Genomic DNA, 14,049 nt, shown 5'->3' on the forward strand with positions numbered 1-14,049 from the left:
GCTATTGCTTAAATTTTGGGGAGAGCTCTTAATTATTTCCTATTTATCCTATATCTTGCTTGGTGTGTGTGTGTGTGTGTGTGTGTGTGTGTGTGTGTGTGTGTGCATATTGTCTCAGATAGGTCTTGCCCTCAAGGAATTTACAATCTTTTGCCTTTTTTTAAAACATCTCTGGCTTCATACACTTAACACTTCCTAGCTGTGTGACTCTGGGTAAGTCACTTAACCCCAATTGCCTCAGCGGGGGGAAAAAAACTCCATTTCTTAATATAGTAATTTAGGACACAGTAAGTGCTCATTAAGTATATATTGAATTGAGAGGATTGCTAGTTATTAGGTTTCTACTTGTTTTCTAAGTATTCTATTTGGTTTTCATTTGATTTCAGTAAAAATTCCATTCCTTAATACTGTGAACAGTTGGCTTGCAAGGGGAATTAGTGTCAGTATAGTGAGTGTCAGCAAGCAGAGACCAATTTCCCCAAATTTCTTGGGAATGGAGGTGGTTTATGAGCCAGAGAAGTTAAAAATTCTGCAAAGTACATCCACTGCTCATGAAAGTCTCTGGCACAAAGGTTACATTTGTTTTTTACCAAGAGGATTATTGTGATCCCTCAGATCATCTTTGATTTTTTTTTCTAGGCTTATAGCTGCAACAGCTAATTTATGTTTTGCCATCTCTCTCTCTCTCTCTCTCTCTCTCTCTCTCTCTCTCTCTCTCTCTCTCTCTCTCTCTCTCTCTCTCTCTCCCTCCTTCCTCTCTTTCTCTCCTTCCCCCTCCTCCTCTTCCTCTTCCTCTTCCTCCTCCTCCTCCTTCTCCTCTTCCTCCTTCTCTCTTCTGGAAGTTATAAATGTTAGCTATAGAGCTAATGTCAAAATAAAAGAGCATTGTCAAATGCTCACAAAATGTTTAGAAAAGTGTCAAGATTTAGTTGCAATCTGACAAATTTTTGAAATCTGTAAACCAAATTAAAATATGGTATTTCAAAGTCATGTTCAAAGACTAGTAATCATAAAGTGGTTTTTTTTTCCCTGTGCTGTGCAAATGTTTTGTAGTGTGATTTAAACATCCCAAATGTTTTTATGAATTTGTTTAATGAATGTCATTTAAAATGTAGTGATGCTGTTCTTATGGGATTGAATGACTTAATCCAAGCTGTAGATTATAGCTAGTAGGTGAATAATTAGAATTTATTTTATATTTACAATGCACTGTGCTAAGAACTTCAGTTATTATCTTATTTGATCTTCATGATGAGCCTGAGGGTATGCACTATTATTGTGCCCATTTTACAGATTTAGAAACTGAGGCAAAGAAGTTAAGTAGCCTGGGGCCATGAAGAAGTTAAGTAGCCTGGGGCCATGTAGCTAATAGGAATCTGAGGTCTCTAAACTCTTCCTAACACAGACCTGGCTCTCTCTCAACTCTACCAACTAGCACCCTAAAAGTAAAAAAAAAAAAAAAAAAAAAAAAAAGAAAAGAAACATTTGTTTCTGCAAAGTGAACCAGAAACATAAGACCAACTCAAGCTCTCTGCTCTATCCATATAACTTCCCCTGACAAGATAGCTAGGTTTAAGATTTAATTGGAGTCCCCCTCAAAGCCTAATTGAATGAAAGTATGAAAGAGGGTTCTGTTATAAGACATAAACCAAGTAGGCAAAAGGCTACAAGGTCAAGAAAATAAGAGTTGGGTGTACAAGACTTTGTCATTGAAATAGCATATCAATTTCAAGCACTTTGGAAAGTTATATATATGTGTGTGTGTGTGTGTGTGTATGTGTGTGTGTATATATGTATATGTATGTGTGTGTATATATATATGTATATTTATATATATATATATATTATATGTATGTGTGTGTATATATATATATGAGAAACTCTAAAGTAAGAATAATGGTAGCCAACTGTTTCCTTACCATTCTCATTCTACCATAGATTAACTTGTTTTTTTGGTAGTTACTTCCCACAGAATCAATATTCTGTCAAACATGTCAACCAACTATTCTGATAAATTAATCTTGCTAATATGCTAAAGGGAGAGCCTTGGTAATGGGTACAATTTATTAGTCTTCTTCTGTGGACAATATTCTTCTGTCATTTATTGTTTCACCCAGGAGAGTTAACTAAAGATAGGAATTTCAGACAGAGAGGAAAGGATAATGATATCATGGCAAACTTTTGCAGAAAATGCATTGGAGCAAGTTCTACTTAAAACATATTATGTAGGAAGCCACATACTTTTCTTAAGGCAGTCAATCTCAAAAGGTATATAATAATTACAGACATGAGAACCTTTTCTAAATATCATTCAAATAATATGGAACTTTTGAATAACAATCACATCCTTAGTCTTCTTTCTTGCAGTGTGTCTTAATTCCATACAACAGAAATTAATATTATGGTATGAGCAAAAAAAAAAAAATAGAAAATTGAGAAACTTCCTCTTCAGTTTTATTCTGGATGAACAATTTAGATATATTAAAGTAAACACACCTAAAAATTTTAAGATATTCTGAATAAGATTATAGGAAGATCCAAGGGAATAAATTTTGACTTATATCTATGAAGTAAGTGGTGAGTATCTCCTTGTTTCAGAGGCTTGCTTGTTAACATTTGTTAATTTTTAAAAGACAAAAACAAACTCACAAAACTACTAAACATTTTTGTTTTCCTTTTCCTGTAGGGGACTAGTGTGTAGAAAGGCTAGTGAATATAACTCAGATTACCTTGCCCTAAAAGTAGCAGGTTAAAAAAATAATCTCAATTACTTACAAATTGTTCTGGTAGTATCTATAGGAAGTAACTTCTGACTGGTGAGAGAGTCTTCTTTTGGAATTGGTCAGAATTTTGAGAAGTTGGGAAAGATTGCCAAATATTAGATAACTCTGAATTGTTTGGTCAATTTGCATTTGAGTGTTTGAGTGACTTCAACTCTCATGATGGTGGAATTGTATGACAAATGCAATTTTTAAATAGCAGCAGTTTTTGGAACAGTGAATAGACTCCTGTAAAAATCCACTGTCTAGTGACCATTTTGATTCTTTCTAGTAACAAAGGATTTTTTTTTTTTGGTATTAAAAGATGCTCTATGATGTACCATTCTTCTTGAAACCATTAAAAAGCTCTTAACAGCTCTATAAAATACTTGCCACCTCCTCCTGCTCTTTCAGAAAATTTTACTTTCCTATTTATCTCCCTCAGTAATACTGACTTTCCTCCCATTTGAAACATAATTGTTAATTATCCCTGAGGTGTCAGGGTCTAACTCCCCTACAGCTATTACAAATGGAGTCATTTTTACATTGGGTGGGAAAAAAAAGGGTTGATATAATAGTAAAGTGCAATTGTCAGTCAGTCTTGATGGTAGAACTGAAAATGTCACAACTTATCGTGCTTCATGATTCATCATAAGTTTGATAGAAGAAAAAAATTAGAAATTTTGCTAAACTCAATTTTCAGCAGATATACTTGCTTTTCATAATAAATGGAGAGCAAAATAAAGTGAGTAGTAGATGAATATGTTTCCTCCCCCATCCCTGCAGATTGTGCCTTTATATCATTTGACTATCTTGTCAATGTGAACAGTGTCCCAGGGCCAATAAAATCCCATTGTGACATCATAACCTAAAAAATTTAGATGTAGTTCTTTCAGTTTAAAATTGTAGAACAGTCCAAATAGATGTTTTTTAGATATACAATAGGTATTAAAGCATATTAATGATTATTAGAGTCAGAAAAATAATTGGAAGTCACATTTATTGCTAGCTAGATTGTAAAAGATGCAGGAGACATTATCAATGATGTTGACATTTTATACCCTTTCGTCTTATTCAAGGTCCTCAGCATAGATATATCTGTCTTTACCCATAGCTTGACCTCCCATGAATCAATAATAGTTCTATGGAATACATTCTTGAACATTAAGCTTCATAGGATATATACTGATCCACATACCACATACCGATATAAATTCCTTTGGAATAATGATTAATGATCAGGAAATGCTTATTATGTGCCTACTATTTTCAAAAAAGATATAGCTTGGTTTTGAAGGGCAAAATCAATGCAATCTTAGAATGGGAATTGATCATTTAGTCCATAGGATATTTTAGTTTTACTGCTGCCCATATCATAATCCTGTCTATGCTGCTATACATCTAGTAGACAGAAATTTATTTACTTCTAAAATAGCCCATTTAACTTTTTTGGGACAGCACTAATTAAAAGGTAATTTTTCTTTTCGTTGAGCCAAAATCTATATTGCTGTAATTTCTACCCATTGCTCCTCATTTTGCCCTCTTGGGTTAAACAAAACAAACATAGTTATTGTTGCACATGACAAATTAAAACTTTTGAAGGCAATTATATTGCTTCCAACCTTGAAGTCTTATCTTCTTCATGCTAAGCATTCATTTCTTTCCAACTCAGAATGGATATAGAGTATACATTGGGAAAAGATACTTGAAATCCTCTTTCCCTCTCTTCCTGCTAATTTCAATTTTTATCCTTACCATTCTTTCTAAATAATCAAATTTATTTCATTTTCAGTTCCAAATTTTCTTCTTTCTTTTATTCTCTATTGAGAAAGCAAAAAAAAAAAAAGCCATTATAAATATACACAGTTATGGAAAACAAATGTTCTCATCAGCTATGTTTTTAAGAAAAGAAAAAAAGAAAAATAATATATCCTTCAATCTTCTTTGTGAATATGGATAGTATGGTTTTTTTCATGAGTACTTTAGAAGTATGGTTAATTGGAGTTCCTAAGTATTTCAAAATTGATTTTTCTCTACAATGTGATTAGTATATACATTGTATCCTTGTTTCTGCTCCTTTCATTTTGCATCATTCATGTGTCTTCCCAGGTTTTTCTGAAGCTATATCTTTCCTCACTTCTTGCAGCAAAATAATATTCCTTCATATATCATAATATCATTCATTTACTTCTGTGCCCTTCAATAAGATTTTTTTCCATGCTTGACACTTTGTTCATTTGATATTGACTACCAACAATATAACCTCACTGTAGTACTTCTGAAGAGTCTTATTATGACATGGAGTTTAGGGTATGTGATCTATTTTACTAGTAGAGTTCTAGCAAATCCTACCAAGTTGTAAGAGATATTAATGGAATGTGTGTATGATGTGAAGATCAGCTTGGCTAAGTCCTGAAAGCCTCAATAATAGAGACTTAAAATACACAAGGGATGACTTTGTGCATTCATGACAACTTGAGAAACCATCCACTAAAGAGCAGTATAAAGGCTTATTGATTTTATAAGAGCTTAATAAATGCTTATTGACTTAGAAAATCAACATAAATGATAGGGGAGATAAAATAGATTTGGGATCCAGGAGATTTGGAATTCATTCTCATTTCTTCCATTAATTAATTGGTTAAATTTGATGAAATCTATCATTTTTCTTGTAAAATGAAGCAGTTGTCTTTGTAATATCTAACATCCATTCAAATTCTAACTTAAAAAAAGTTCTTTGGTGCTTTTTATTTCTTAAAATCTTTCATAAACACACACACACACACACACACACACACACACACACACACACACACACATATATTCTGTCTTGTCCAACCACCTGATTTTTACAGTTGAGGAAACAAATGGAGGTCTAGTGTCTAAAGTTACACAAGAATTAAGAATCAGTCAGGATTTGAACTGAGGTCTTTGGACTCCAAAGTTTAGTCTTTGTCACTGTCCAGCATCAGTGTCTAAATACATGAAAACAATTGAACACAAACAGTGTTTTGTTTTGTTCTAATCTAAGGTATAGTCCTGGGGAATTCAATAACTCAATAAATAACCCAATAAACATTTATTAATTCACTACTGCATTCAGAGCACCAACCTACTGCCTAGGGATGCAGAGACAAAGGGCAATTAGGTGGCATAGTAAGATAGAGTCCTGGACTTGGAGAGTACAGATCTGAATTCAAATCCAGAATTTCCTCCAGTGCCTGATGTGATGACATAGTATATGACTATGATAAAATATTTTGCTGAGTAAGTAAAGAAAGGTATATTTTCAGAAAAAAAAGACACATGAATGATGCCCTTTCACACTGGAACTTTACCACAATGGCCTACTTTTTCCATTTGTGAATTCCTGAGGGAGGAAGCCTCCATTTGGACCATAGACTCAGGGCTGCCTCCCTTTTTCTTCTTTTAGCTGTGCTTCTGATGGTATACTTTCCTGCAACTTTTAGTTCTTGTGTTTCATCTTCTCCAGTAGATGTAAGCTCATTGAGGGCAAAGACTGTTCTTTTTGCTCTTAGCATAGTGCCAAACAATTAGTCAGGGCTTAAAATTTTTTGGTAGCTCACCTAGTTGTGAAAAATCATTTAACTTTTAGCCTTGATTTTTTTTTTCATTTTTTTGGGTGATATGAAAATCAATTGAGATCACAAAGTTCTTTTCAAACCTTAAAAAGCGTTATATCCATGCTAGTTATTATTGTTACTATTATTGATATTAATGAAATGCTCCTTGTTTTTGAGTTTCCATTCTATTGTGGGGGGATATATTTTTTTTACATATATAAGTACTGTAAACAGAAAATAATTTGAGGAGAGGGAATAACTAAAAATCAGGAAAGCCTTCCCATAAGAGATAGTATCTGTACTTTCTTGAATGAAGTTGGGCAATGCATTGTATCAAGGATTCTGACACTTCTCATACTCTCCAATTACTTCTTTTCTCCCTCTTTTAGTTAGCACTATGTCATGCTAACCTAGAGATACCGCAGTGACTAAAGAAGGGGAGAGAAAATACTAAAGAAGCCAAAGACATTTAGCGGCTTAGTGCACATGTGTCATAAGCATGCTAATCTAACACAGAAGGGGGTAGGGAACAGATGTTTCCTAGTTGTCCCATGTGCAGCTTAACTCTTTGTTCAATGAAGCAAAAAAAAAATAGTCTTTTTAAAGTCCTTGTTTTGTGGACCACTTACGAAAATTATATGTTAAGACATGAGTCCATTTGACTATTTCATTATGACTCTCCAAATTCTTCCCCCTCCTATTGCTTTAGAGATTCTTGATTTTTTTTTTCTTTTTTCTCCCTTCTTTACCTCCTAAGTCTATAACTTTACTTACTTTATCTTGATAAAGCCTTCAGAGGGTGAGTCCTTGATGGTTTTTCTTGCTGGAACTTATTGAGAATTTGCTGCTATAGAGAATTCTTTCCTGTTATTTTGTAGTTTATATAAGTTAGTTAAGTACAGACATATAAGTACTAAATAGAAGTGTAGTGAGAGAACTGACTCATGGGCATTCAAGATCAAATGACTGGAGAAAGTCATTTAACTTTCCTGAGTCTCAATTTTATCTTCTCTAAAATGGGTATAATCTCTGTCTCCCTACCTGACAACAATTTTATGCAACTATGCCATGAGTTAGTCTTTCCATATTATTTGCCTATTTTAGTCCTTATCTTTTATTTTTCCCCCTTGATCAGTATTCTGAATTTGAAGAACTTTATTTAGCCTAATAAAGTAAATTTGAATCCTATTTAAACCCTTCTAGACCAGCCCAGAGAAATTGTTCCTTTCCTGCTCTCATCAGATTTGATTCCCCATTACTATGCTATAATAAGCAACTAGTCAGATTCAAAGTCTTTGAATAGTACAGAATGCTTTCCCCAAAGAGCAAGGATATTCCAGTGACAGTGTAGTTTCCTTATTTAAAGATGCATCTAATTAATTTGCCTCTAGATAACAGATCTTTTTTACCAATGATGTAAATTTCATAAACACTTATGATAAAGCACTTTTTTTCTTCTTAATTTTTCCCCTATCTTTAGAGAGTCCTTTTTTTGGTTGAGTAGGAGTGTTTCTATTTCTGTATGTATCTAGTATATAGAAAGGGGATTGAAAAATTTCACAAATTTTATATATATATACATACACACATATGCAAATATACATGTGTGTGTTTTTGTTTTTCTACATATGTTTTTATTTTTTACATTTATATTAACTTTTAAAATACATATTTCTTTATGAATCATGTTGGAAGAGAAAAATCAGAAAAAAAGGGGATAACCATGACAGAAGGAAAAAAAAAACACCAGGAAAAAAAGATGAACATAGCATGTGTTGATTTACATTTTATCTCCACAGTTCTTTTTTTGGATGCAAATGGCATTTTCTATCCACAGTTTATTGGGATTGCCTTGGGTCACTAAACTACTAAGAAGAACTGCGTCTTTCATAGTTGATCATGGAATAATCTTGCTGTTATTGTATACAATGTGTTCCTGGTTCTGCTTGTTTCCCTCAGCATCAGTTCATGTAAATCTTTTCAGGCCTTCCTAAAATCAACTTGTTCATCATTTTTATAGAACAATAATACTCCATTACTTTCACATACTATGACTTATTCAGCTATTCCCCAATTGATGGGCATCTACTCATTTTCCATTCTTTGTCACTACAAAAAGAACTGCTGCAAACTGTATGTGTGTTTATATATGTACCATATGTATCCATATATGTATATTTAAAACCAGAGGCTGCTTTTATAGATAACTAAACCAAGGGCTGAATTTTTTTTTGTTTGGGGCAAAGTATAGATTTTCTACTTAAAATTGCATCAGATAATTCTTAAATTACTCCAGAGGTTAGATTCAAAACTTGTATTCACAACATATTTTGTACAGATGAGGATATAGATATAGATATTAGCTCTATAACTACAAATAATTATAATATAATGTAAGATATTGGACCAAGGGGAGTGCTACATCTTGTAATGAGGATTTTCCAAAAAAAAAATTACTCCATGTTTGTCAAGCACTTTTTTTAGTTATCTCTTTGAACCTACCAATGTGTTTAGTATTTATTCAGAAGATATTCTCAGTCCAAAGCAAGATTATTTAATGAAATAGCATAGTAAGACCACATAGCAATAAGATATCTTTTCCTCCCTCCACAAGCCTGGGGCATACTCTGCTGCAAATACATAAGCCACCAATGGGAATAGAGGATACCTAGAGAGATACAATATGTAGGGGAACATTTGTGGTTAGGGTATACACGTAGGGTGACACATGTCTCTAACACTGCTGAGTATTGTTATTTGATGCTGCTCCCCACTAGTCATGACCTTTTGTGTTGTCTTCAAAAGACTGCTCTGATGGATTCTTGGTTGTCTGGATCCTACCTGCTGGGTTCATAGTCACCATCAAATGTTCCTCTATTAGAGGTGTCTTTGCCAGCTGCTTCCAGTGATGATTCTGTTGGTTTTGTTGTCGGTTTTTCTTTTCTGCTAAAGTTTTTCACTAGGGTGTTATTTCTTCTGTATAAAAAAAAAGACTTCGACATATACCTTCATTTCAAAGATCAAAGGATTGTCTTTATAGCTCTTTTAGAAAAGCAGGATCCCTTGCCTTAGCCATAGAAGTAACATAAGTCCAAGGTGGGGAGGAGAAGGAAGAATTTCCCAGCTTCTCTTTCAAGAACTAGTGTGTGTATATATATACACATCAATATATACATCTAGCCCTTATTCCCAAACTCATTGTTAAGGGGATTCTTTCCTTATTGGTAGAGATGAATGCCCTTCCATGTGTGAGAGGTGAGGCATATAGTTAGCAAGAGGTCGGAGAGCTCCAGCCTTTGCTAGCCTCCTTTGGAAATCCTTGCTTTGGTTGATTTTGACTTACAAATTTGAGAGGAAAGATGAAAGAGGCCAGTCCTACTCATTATCAAATTTATAGTCAAAGCTAGTGTTTTCAAGAATGAGTTTATCTTTTGAAATATATATATATATATTTAAATCAGGAAGCCTGAGTCTCTCTGTCAAATACATTACTCTAGCTTAACACACCATAAAACTCTTGGTTTTTTGTTCCAAGAATATAATTCTTATCTAATTCTCATCGTGTTGTATATGTTTTCTCAAAACTACAAAAGGCTCGGGTTCATAGTTTCAGTTTCTTAATTCTAAAACCCCTTCCACTATCTCTAAGATTAGTAGAGAGGAGTAAAGCACAAAAGCTAAACCAATCATCTATCTCTCACATGGCTAGCTACATAAATTGCTAGCAAAAATAATTTTTAGCATTTATGAAATATTTATAACAATTTTATATAGTTATCTCATTTGATCCTCTCAACTGTGAGGTGTTATTATCCCCATTTTACAGCTGAAGAAACTAAGACTCAGTAGTTAAATGATTGGTCTAATGTCACACAACTAGTAGGTATCTGAGGCAGGATTTGCATTTGGGTCTTCCTGACTCTAGCTCTTTATCTACCTAACTATATATAAGTAAGTACACAGGAAAGTATTGCATGAATTATGTTTATTTATGTGTTTCATTATGAATTGAAGAAGAGAAGATCACAGAAAAAAAAACCTTCCTGGAGATGATATCATTGTGGTTTAGTTTTAAAAGATCAGTAAGAGTTAAAGGGGAGAAGTTAGGTGGCAAAGTGGAATAGAGCACCAGACCTGGAGTCAAGAAATCTTATCTTTCTGGGTTCAAATGTAGCCTCAGACACTTACTAGTTGTGTGACCTTAGGCAAGTCATTTAAGCCTGTTTGCCACTTCATCTGCTAAAGGAAATGGAGAAAGAAATGGCAAACCACTTCAGTATCTTTGCCATGAAACCCCCAAATACAGTAATGAAAAATTAATTGAGTTAAAGGAGGAATATACTACACAGAGATAACAGCATAAGCAATAGTGCAAAAATGGGAAAGTGTGGGACAAAAAGAGTTTGTAAATAGTCTAGTTTGTATCATAAAACACGAAGAAAAGATTGACAGAAAATAAGTGGGAAAATTTATTGGTATTAGATTCTGGGGGTCATTGGCTGCCAATTGAGTTAGAACTTTTTTTTTTCAAAATTGACTAAACTATAATAAAGATAATTACTTAACTCTTCTCCAATAATTAGATTTCAACAATCATTACACAAAACAAAACAAAACAAAAATGTTTGTTGTTGATTTTTTAATGTAGTTTTGACATTTGTTAAAAGGAAAAAAGTCAGATTTAACAAGGTGATATTAACAAGGATGGCTGAGGTAAACATCTGTATTCTTAAATTTTTGCTTCCTTCACTTTGAATCACTTCATAAAAGTCTTTCTATATTTCAATGAAATCTTCCTATTTTTTGTTGTCACCATGAAGTATCATTCCCATATCCATCATTTAATAAATAATTTTCTAGCTTGTTTCTAGTTATTTATTTTTAAAATAAGCACTATTGTGAATTCTTTTTATCTTGACAGTTACTTTCTTCCTCTGAAAAACTTGAGAGCAAGGAATGTTGGGGCAAAAGGGTGTGGACATTTTTTATGATCTTAGTCCATATTTCTTCATTGCTTTCCCCAAGATTAGACAAATTCATAATTCTATCAGCAGCAAATTGGCATGCCCACTTTCCTACAGCCCTGACAATGTTTTTGCCAATGACTTTACCAAGGTAATTTAATGGGTGAAGCTAATACCTTTGAGTTATTTTTAAAATTTATGTCCTTTCCTCTTATTTTAGTCATTTTGAATCCTTTTTTTCCCAAATGATCATTAATAAGTTGTCCTAGTATCTATAGTCATATGAAAAAATGCTCTAGATCTCTATTGATTTAGAGAAATGCAAAATAAAACTACTCTGAGATACTACCTTACACCTTTCAGATTGGCTAATACAACAGAAAAGGTAAATGACAAATGTTGAAGGGGATATGGGAAAACTGAAACAGTAATGCATGATTGATGTAGTTGTGAGGTGATCCAATCATTGTGGAAAGCAATTTGGAACTGTGCCTATAGGGCAATTGAACTGTGCACACTTTTTGATCTAGCAATATTACTACTAAGTCTTTATCCCAAAGAGACTGTAAAAAGGTGATGGTGGGGGAGAAGGACCTATATAAACAATATTATTTGTGGTGGAAAAGGATTGGAAACTGAGGAAGATGCCCATCAATTGGAGAATGACTACACAAGTTGTGATATATGAATGTAAGGGAATACTATTGTGTTGTAAGAAATAGTGAGCAGATGGATTTCAAAAAAAAAAAAGATTTATATGAACTGATGCTGAATGAAGTGAGCAGAACCAGGAGAAATTGTAAATAGTAACAGTGACATTGTGCAATGATTAACTCTGATTAATTTAGTTCTCAGCAATACAATGATTCAAGACAATTCTGCAAAACAAATGATGGAAAATTCTATTCATATCCAGAAAATGAACTAATGGAGTCTGAATGTGGATTGAAGCATACTTTTTTCACTTTTTTTTAGTATGTTTTTTTTTCCTTTTCAATTTCTTCTTTCACAACATGACTAATATGGGAATAATAGAAAAATAGATTATGCTTGATAATATGGTCCACAGAGCACTGGACCTATGGTCAAGAACTTTAAATCTAGTCTCAGATATCCGTTAGCTTAGTTGATCCAGGGCAAGTCACTAAACTCACTTTGTCTTAGTTTCTAAAACTGTAAAATTTGGATAATACATACCTTGCAGGGTGTTGAGATAAACCTTTCCTAAGTCAGTGCAATACTTTTTCCCTAAGTGTCAAGTGAACATGACCTTTAATTAGAGGTCTTCAGGTTTAGTGTGAATGACTATTTTACCAGAAGCATTATACTAGTCATTCCACCCTCACCTCCCCCATCTAATCTTCTTTATGTCTTTTTTTAGGGTCTTTTCTAATTGAGAAATTCTCTAATTTTGTTATGGTAGATAGGACAGACCGGGAAATGGTATATTTGGTTTGTAGTTGCTGCTCATTTGACTTCTTAAAGCCTTTACTTATTTGGGAATAAAAGAGTTAAACAAGATTTTTTTTTTCAAAGATCTCTTCTGGATCTAAAATTAGATGTTGCAATCAATTATGCAATATGGTCTTCCTTTTCTTGTTTATTTCCATTGTCTTGATTAAAGTGGCCTATGTTTACTTAAAAGATTTCTTGTACAGTGGCTGAAAATGTATCTTCCTAAGTTATTTAGTCCATTTGTTTTCTTAACCATCTTTTCCTGCTCCCTTGTAGCCCTATCTTTTGTCTTCATTGAAGTCCTTGTCTTAACTGGAAAATCGTATTGATAAACCTCTTAATTATGTGAAGAGGAAAAAAAATAAGTCTTTACTTAAATAATTACACACACAACTACTCTCTCTCCATAAAGACTCTTCCTGCAATTTATCTTCACACTTGCCTCTTTCTACCTATGTAAGACTGCATTTGTAACTTATCTGTTTTGTATCTCATCTACTTGGCTAAATATATCTAGACAATTTTGTATTTTAAATTACTGAAATTGCTTTGGATATCACCCAACTCTATTACTTTTCTTAGTCCAAACATACCACCATCTTTGCTTAGTGCACTCCACTAAAATCAGATTTTTCCTCTCCATGTTCTTTGTTAACTGGTAAGGTCTGCCTCTAATACACAGTCAATTTTACTATGAATTAATAGCAAACTTATAATTTAATAATTAGCAAAGAGGGTCTTTAAGAACCCTATATCTGTTTGCTGAAGTTGGAATATTTTAATTATTGCTGATTGCTTATTTGGCTCTGGCTCAGATCTCTGCCCCGCCTGCCTTCTGTCCCTCTCCAACTTACCTAATTTTCATTTTCAGCACACCCACCCATTCAATGCTGGGCCAGACATTATTCATCCACTCCTACCTGTCTTGTTCTACTTGACAGCTGTTACCTCCCTGCAAAGCTCAGTAGTAGCAATTTGCTTGTCTGTTTACCTGCTCTGCTCAGTCTGGTTCCTGCCCAGAGTAAGAGACAGGATGTAGTAGGAATAAGAAAAGACCCAACAGGTGTCTCACTCTAACCTTGAATGGGTGCTTATTATTATTTTTTCTTTTTGGTCCCCCACCAAGCATATACAGTTCCTTGGAGTTTGCATTATTTAGGTTGAAATATCAAGAAGCAATATTCTCAAATATTTTGACAAAAAATAAAGACAGTTTAACTTGCCATAGCTGGTAGGAAATAGAATCAAGATGGCAAACTGTTGAAGCTAAATAAAGTTTCTGTTGGA

The sequence above is a fragment of the Antechinus flavipes genome, chromosome 4 (genome assembly GCF_016432865.1).
Source record: "Antechinus flavipes isolate AdamAnt ecotype Samford, QLD, Australia chromosome 4, AdamAnt_v2, whole genome shotgun sequence".
Classification (NCBI taxonomy): Eukaryota; Metazoa; Chordata; class Mammalia; order Dasyuromorphia; family Dasyuridae; genus Antechinus; species Antechinus flavipes.